A 7500-nucleotide genomic window follows, 5' to 3' on the forward strand; every position below is an offset into this window, starting at 1 on the left:
AAACGCACAAGGGTCGACGGTACGGTAATGGGGCGGTAGTCCGACGGGGACGCAGGATTCGGAATCTTCGGAATCAGCACCGTCCTAGCCTCCCTAAGGTGTAATGGGAGCCTGCGACACCACATAAATAGCGTACAGATCCTCGACAGAACCTCGAGGGGGGTTCGGCGGAGGATCCGCGCCGTGATGCCATCAGGACCAGGTGCCGTCTTCCGATCCGGCAGAGCCTCCCGGACCTCGTCCGGCGTGACGGGAGCCCATAGGGAGGGGATAATCTCCTCTTGTTCGGCCTCAATCGGGCCACCCCCGCGCGCATTGGTCATGATGGACTCCCAATAGGGAACCATTACCTCTTTGGGGAGGCTCTGGTTCACTACGGGGCCGTCCATCACGGCATCATAACAGCGTCTTGGATCCCTATGCCAGAGCTTTTGCGCTCTACCATAGTCGACCCTGCGCTGCTTGCGTCGCGAAAGCGGCAACGGTTGAGCCACTCTACGGCGGTGGTGTCCCCCCGGGCCCACCCGGCGAGGAGGCGGAAACACGTCCACCAGGTATGCGGTCAGCCTCTCCAGAGTAGTTCCGCGGTCCTCAGAGCCCACCATTGCACAAATCGCGTCCAAGCTCTCAGACCTGAACGCGTCCGCGCCGACGGGCTCAAGGCCGCGAAAATACCCCAGGAGGGCCCGATCGCATTCCTCATCCTCACCTGTGGTCGGGGTGACACCAGTCGCCGACTCCATGGACCCCCGCTTCATGCGTGCAATGTGCTCCTCTACGAGCGCCCGGTAGTCCCCGCGCTTACGGGCGCCCTTTAGTGCTTCGAGTGTCCGTCCGGGCAAGAAGCCGAGGAGTGCCTGGTTGATGAACCGAACACCCGTCATGGCCAACTCCGCCTCGCGCCTTGCCAGCAAAGACAGCTCCTCGTGATTCCAACGAGCCTTCACTGGCGCCGCGCGGTTTGCGTCATCGGTCCAATCGGGGTGAGCACGCCTTCGGTGGACGCCAAGCCCGGTCTTGGTGGTGAATGGTCTTCCACAACCCGGAAAGTCGCACAAATACGAGACCGGCTGGGCAGGGGCTGCGCCCGAGCTCGGCCCCGGCTGAGGGGTTTGTGTTGGCAGGGGGGCACCAGTGGGCACCCCCCTAGGTGTTTCATCCGAGGCATTGTTTTTATTTTTGTGGCCAACACAAGTTACGGGCCGGTGGGGCTGGCAACCCCAAGGGCCCTTTTTCGCAGCTGCACCTCTTAGCCGGTGAACAGGGGGAAAAATCCCCTGCCACCGTTACCGGCGAGCACCACGGGGAGGTGGGTGCAGCCACTTGGTAGGGAGAGGCTAAGGACCTGACGAGAGGTCTGTAAGACGCATCACCTACCCTGTAACCATGGCTCCCTTAACAGGCCAACTAAGCGAGTTAAGAGAGTCATAGTTACTCCCGCCGTTTACCCGCGCTTTTTTGAATTTCTTCACGTTGACATTCAGAGCACTGGGCAGAAATCACATTGCGTCAACACCCGCGGGGGCCATCGCAATGCTTTGTTTTAATTAGACAGTCGGATTCCCCTGGTCCGTGCCAGTTCTGAGCCGAGCGTTGAATGGCGGCCGAAGAAACGACACGCGACGGCTGAACCGACGCGGAAGCCTCGCAGCAAGGAAGATCCGCGGGAGGCCAAGGCACGGGACCGAGTTCGGATCCCAGGACGTCGACCGAAGTCTAAGACCCTTCACCTCGCCCAGGCCCGGCACGTCAGCCAGACCCGCTTCCCGACCAAGCCCGACACGCCCCGCTCCTCAGAGCCAATCCTTATTCCGAAGTTACGGATCCAATTTGCCGACTTCCCTTACCTACATTAATCTATCGACTAGAGGCTCTTGACCTTGGAGACCTGCTGCGGATATGGGTACGAACCGGCGCGAGACCTCCCGTGGCCCTCTCCTGGATTTTCAAGGTCCGAGGGGAATATCCAGACACCGCAGCAACTGCGGTGCTCTTCGCGTTCCGAACCCTATCTCCTTGCTAGAAGTTTCCAGGGAACTCGAACGCTTATACAGAAAAGAAAACTCTTCCCAGATCTCCCGACGGCTTCTCCAGGTCATTTTGGGTTACCCCGACGAACACTCAATGAGGGCCCGGATGTTAAACGGTTCCGCTGCCGGGTTCCGGAATAGCAACCGGATTCCCTTTCGCCCAACGTGTGTGTGTCTCTTTTTTTTATCTTTCAATTTATCTCTTTGTATAATAATATGTTTGCAGACATTGATTTTAGGACACCACATTTGCATAGGATTTCTCTTAGGGCTTAGGATCGACTGACTCGTGTGCAACGGCTGTTCACACGAAACCCTTCTCCACGTCAGTCCTCCAGGGTCTCGCTAGAGTATTTGCTACTACCACCAAGATCTGCACCGACGGCGGCTCCAGGCAGGCTCACGCCCAGACCCTTCTGCGCACACCGCCGCGACCCTCCTACTCGTCAGGGCTTCATGGAGGACGGTCACCAGTAATGGCACCGTCCCTCCCCACTTGCCGCTGACGGCAGAGTATAGGCGCGACGCTTCAGCGCCATCCATTTTCAGGGCTAGTTGCTTCGGCAGGTGAGTTGTTACACACTCCTTAGCGGATTCCGACTTCCATGGCCACCGTCCTGCTGTCTTAAGCAACCAACGCCTTTCATGGTATCCCATAAACGTCGACTTAGGCGCCTTAACTCTGCGTTTGGTTCATCCCACAGCGCCAGTTCTGCTTACCAAAATTGGCCCACTTGGCACTCTAATCCGAAATCTCGTGGCTTCAATGAACCAAGCAAGCCAGAGATCTCACCCATTTAAAGTTTGAGAATAGGTTGAGGTCGTTTCGGCCCCAAGGCCTCTAATCATTCGCTTTACCAGATGAGACTCGACGCGTCCCCGAAGGAACGGAGGAGTGAGTGCCAGCTATCCTGAGGGAAACTTCGGAGGGAACCAGCTACTAGATGGTTCGATTAGTCTTTCGCCCCTATACCTAGTTCCAGCGATCGATTTGCACGTCAGAATCGCTACGGACCTCCATCAGGGTTTCCCCTGACTTCGTCCTGACCAGGCATAGTTCACCATCTTTCGGGTACCAACGTGTACGCTCTAGGTGCGCCTCTTCTCGCAATGAGAACGAGACGCCCCGGGAGTGCGGAGCACTATGCAGCGCCCATCCTCCCTCGGCCGACGCAAAGGACGACCTTCACTTTCATTTCGCCTTTAGGTTTACTCATCCCAATGACTCGCGCACATGTTAGGCTCCTTGGTCCGTGTTTCAAGACGGGTCCTGAGAGTACCCAAAGCAATAGCGCCGCCGACAGGTAATTCAAAGCTTGGCCAGTCCGAGGGCTCCGCCGGCTAACAGCTGGCCAGGCCCGTGAACGGGAAAGACGTCCGTACCACAGGGCAAACAAAGCTGACCGAGCTTGCGGCGGGCCTGACGCACCGTTCGAATGAGAAGACTGGTTGCGGCCCGATACCATCTGGGGGAACACCGTCGCGCAGCCGGTCGGGTCACCGAGGGTCCGTCGCGCACGCACAAGGCGACGCAACGGTCTAACCGCCCGGGCCGTAGACCGACACGCAACGGGTCGCGACGTCCTACTAGGGGAGAAGTGCACGTCTACGTAGCCGGAACGTTCGCCGTTGGCCGTAACATCCGTGCGCCCTCCTTGCGGAAAAGCGACGGACACCCCTTTCGGGGTTTCGCGCACCAACGGGAGCCAGCATTTGTCGACGATGAATCTCCCCTTTCGAACTTTTGGGTTTCTCAGGTTTACCCCTGAACGGTTTCACGTACTCTTGAACTCTCTCTTCAAAGTTCTTTTCAACTTTCCCTCACGGTACTTGTTCGCTATCGGTCTCGTGGTTGTATTTAGCCTTAGATGGAGTTTACCACCCACTTAGGGCTGCATTCTCAAGCAACCCGACTCTAAGGAGAGACCCTCCCGAGACGCGCACCGGTCGCTACGGGCCTGGCACCCTCTATGGGTAAATGGCCCCATTCAAGATGGACTTGGACGCGATGCAACGTCACGGGATAAACGGATCCTCCCGAACACTACATTTCCCTGCGGCAGTACCGCGGGATTCAGTGCTGGGCTCTTTCCTGTTCGCTCGCCGCTACTAAGGAAATCCTTGTTAGTTTCTTTTCCTCCGCTTAGTAATATGCTTAAATTCAGCGGGTAATCTCGCCTACTCTGAGGTCGTCGTATACGTGTTAAATATATCACACACGTAGAGTGATATATTTTATATATGTGTAAAAATGACGAAAGAAGCTGTGGCGTAATCCTCGTACAACGGGGGCACACAACCGAGAGAAGCGGACCAGGCAGAGTGTGTGAACGAATGTTACGAGAAATGGGAAATGAGAGAGAGACTTGAGATCATGTTCGATGCGTCGTCCCAACTTCGCCGTGTGCCTTCGGAATATGTTGTCGTAACGCAACAGCAGCGTTTCCAAAGGTAAGGAAGCTCCTCGTAATTCGCCAGAAGTGATCAGCGGAAAGTAAGTCACATCGTCCTTAATGCGCCACACCAAAGCATCTTCGCGTCTCGTTTAATTCGATCTAAAGGAGAGAGACTCTCGCCAGGCGACTGCCGGTATGGTTTAACGCCCGTCCGCTTGCTTTTTGTATAGCTTTCGTGGACTGGACGACCGGACTTGACGCGCGGTCTCTCTCGGCGATCGACTAACGCGAAGACATGGGGCGACCGGACGCTGCTACCTTTCCACCTCCTCCTTCTAGGAGAGAAGTCATCCCTATGTGATGAGTCATATATATGGCGGCTGTGTAAGCCTCGCCAAAGAGGATTCAGGATACAGAAACAAGTTGTAGTACAACACAACACATTCACGGAGCCACAAACGACTCGACCGAAACGTGGCCGGGGAAGATGCATCCCGGAACTTCATCGTTTCGACGAATGAGTGCCTCCTTTTCGCGTTGTTCCTGCAACAAGACGATCCCTCTAGAATCCCTGGGGCTCTGTTTCTCGTCATACATTTCTTCACCACACTACACGGGTGGGGTATACGCGATCTCGTGTTCATGCTCACTCGCACACCCTTTCATTGTCCTTCTCTGTAGTCTCACGACAAACTCTCTTGTGTGTCGTTGCGGGTTACGCACGCCTCTTTCTTACACGCATCATTTCAGACTACGTCGGGAGCGCGGATGAAAACTCGCACGAAAAGGGAACGCTGTCTGTTAACAATCACGAGGGTATTTGGCGAGACACGGAGGCTGGTCGATGATCGTACGTCCGCGCGCTTGCGTCCGGAGCGGTGCACATACACACACGGGCGGTCGACAAATTAAGCGACTCACGACGCCGTGTGAAAATTAGCACTCACGCAAGTCCGGAACGACAAAGCAACGACGATGACGACGATGTCTCCAGTCATCTGCCGCGTACACACAACCTTCTTCCCTCCATGACGTCTAGAGCGTATTCTCGCTTGTTTTCGTGCGACCGCGGCAAACGCCGACGAACGGTCCAACAATCGCTCGTACGTGACACCGAGATGCCAACGTAAGCAGTCTTAAGGTTACGTGAACGACCCTCAGCCAGGCGTGGTCCAGGAATTGTATCCGTGGACCGCAATGTGCGTTCGAAATGTCGATGTTCATGTGTCCTGCAGTTCACACGTTGACGCGCAATTAGCTGCGTTCTTCATCGACCCACGAGCCAAGTGATCCACCGTTCAGGGTTGTATTTTAATATTCTGTGTTCATGTATATATATATATCATACTCGTATATAGTTCTCGGGTTCGGAAGAATCCGAGACCCGCGCCTCCAACTAGCACACGGTCGATGGAGGTTCGGGCGTCGCGACACTTCGTCCGAACGAACGAAAGTGACGACACAGGGGTCTCTGGGATGCGGTTCCGCACGGAGACCGCCACGCAATTGCGAACGGTTCCCGTAACGGCCAGGCGTAGAGTACATTTAAAAACCTAGGATCAACCTGGAGAGTACGATGGAGCCGACGGGGATACCCCGATCAAGTGAACCACGTACATCCACGGTGTTCTCCTCTGAAACGACACCCCCCATTTTATTGTCGCAGCGCCCTGCACGTACGTATTCCCCTCCTGATTTGGATAGCCGATTAGAACGGACTTCGCAGCCGGCTTCGATCGGTCTTTCTCATCCCCTTAAATTCACACACAAATTCCATTATTCTTGGGAGTCAGACTCACGAAAGTCGAAGCTGTTAACAGCCGGTCCACAGTTGTTGTTCACACGGCAGGAATACGTACCCTACGGCCGCACATCGACGCGGGATACGTGTCGCGTCCTAGGTTACCCGGGCCCTCTCTTTCTCAAGAGAGGGTCCACATCCGCTGGACGGTTCGGAGAGAACAACGAGGTAAAGAGACGAAGAAACACCGGGAGCGGGATGCGAATGGGAAAACGTTTGCTTTCGCACTCGTGCGCTCATATCGGTTATTCTCCTTAACCTCTTCTTCGCTCGCTTTTCATTATTCCCACCGAAAATAGGAGAAACGGGCGCAGCCTCGCGCAAGCAGCTGGCAAGCACGCTCTCTCTCCTCTCTCTGCCGCGCGAGTATGCACCGTATATATTAGCGGCGGGTGTGTGACCGAAACATCGCGCAGCGACGGGACCATGTCTTCCATAAGATATGAAAGACCCCGATATCATGCTGTGGCGACGGGGCTATCGGAGATGCACCTCACGCAAGCGCTATATATATCGACGCAATGCTTACGCGCCGAGGAGGGAACGATACATCCCAAACTGGCGGGCTCTTTGTAAACGCTGGGACAAAGCCTCACGCAGGCAGTCGAGAAGGAACAGTTTCGCTCCATCGAAGATGCCGCGCGTACGTACAACGGCGGGTGCGACGAAGCATCGCGCAACGACGGGACAATGTCCTCCATGCGAAATTGCATGCAAGACCCCGATCATGTTGCCCGATGACATCGGTGATCGACACCTCACGCTAGCGTTGTAACTATCGGCAGCGTACTCACGACGGAAAAAAAAAGAAACGTTCTTCTCGAACTGGCGGGCTTCCTTTCCTTTCCCTTTGCGCGTTCCCCCTTTCTTACAAGGAGCCTCACGCAAGCAGCCAGAAGCGAATGTACAGAGCGAAGATGACCGTGGCAGCGGCGGGTGTTGCAGCGAATCATCACGCAACGACGGGACAATGTGTTTCATACGAGATGCATGAAATACCCCGATATCGAGTTGGCGATGGAATCAACTGGCACACCTCACGCGAGCGCTGCACGATTCATTATTCTTACACGTCCGTGACTATCGCTTTCGAGCTGGCGGGCTCGTGTGCGCTTATATGTTTGCCGACACAGCGTACGGACGGGAGCATCGAACTGAGTAACTGCGTACTCCGTATGTAAAAGACCTCCTTCACGTAAGCCGTATGGCCGTTCGACATATTCTCTTTTTTCATTCTTAACACGCCAGGCGGGGCGCGACGGACGGGAGAGAC

At 55.4% G+C, this 7500-nt stretch overlaps 1 non-coding gene and 1 pseudogene across 1 annotated transcript; both read right to left on the reverse strand.

Moving 5' to 3' along the window:
- LOC143187944 (large subunit ribosomal RNA) overlaps positions 1-4222 on the reverse strand; it is a 7541-nt pseudogene extending 3319 nt beyond the window's left edge.
- Positions 4223-5577: 1355 nt separating this feature from the next.
- Positions 5578-5732, reverse strand: LOC143187950 (5.8S ribosomal RNA). The gene has a single exon (XR_013003391.1). It is a non-coding gene; the product is annotated as a 5.8S ribosomal RNA (ribosomal RNA).
- Between the last annotated feature and the right edge of the window lie 1768 nt (positions 5733-7500).

Source organism: Calliopsis andreniformis, unplaced genomic scaffold (assembly GCF_051401765.1).
Source record: "Calliopsis andreniformis isolate RMS-2024a unplaced genomic scaffold, iyCalAndr_principal scaffold0419, whole genome shotgun sequence".
NCBI lineage: Eukaryota > Metazoa > Arthropoda > Insecta > Hymenoptera > Andrenidae > Calliopsis > Calliopsis andreniformis.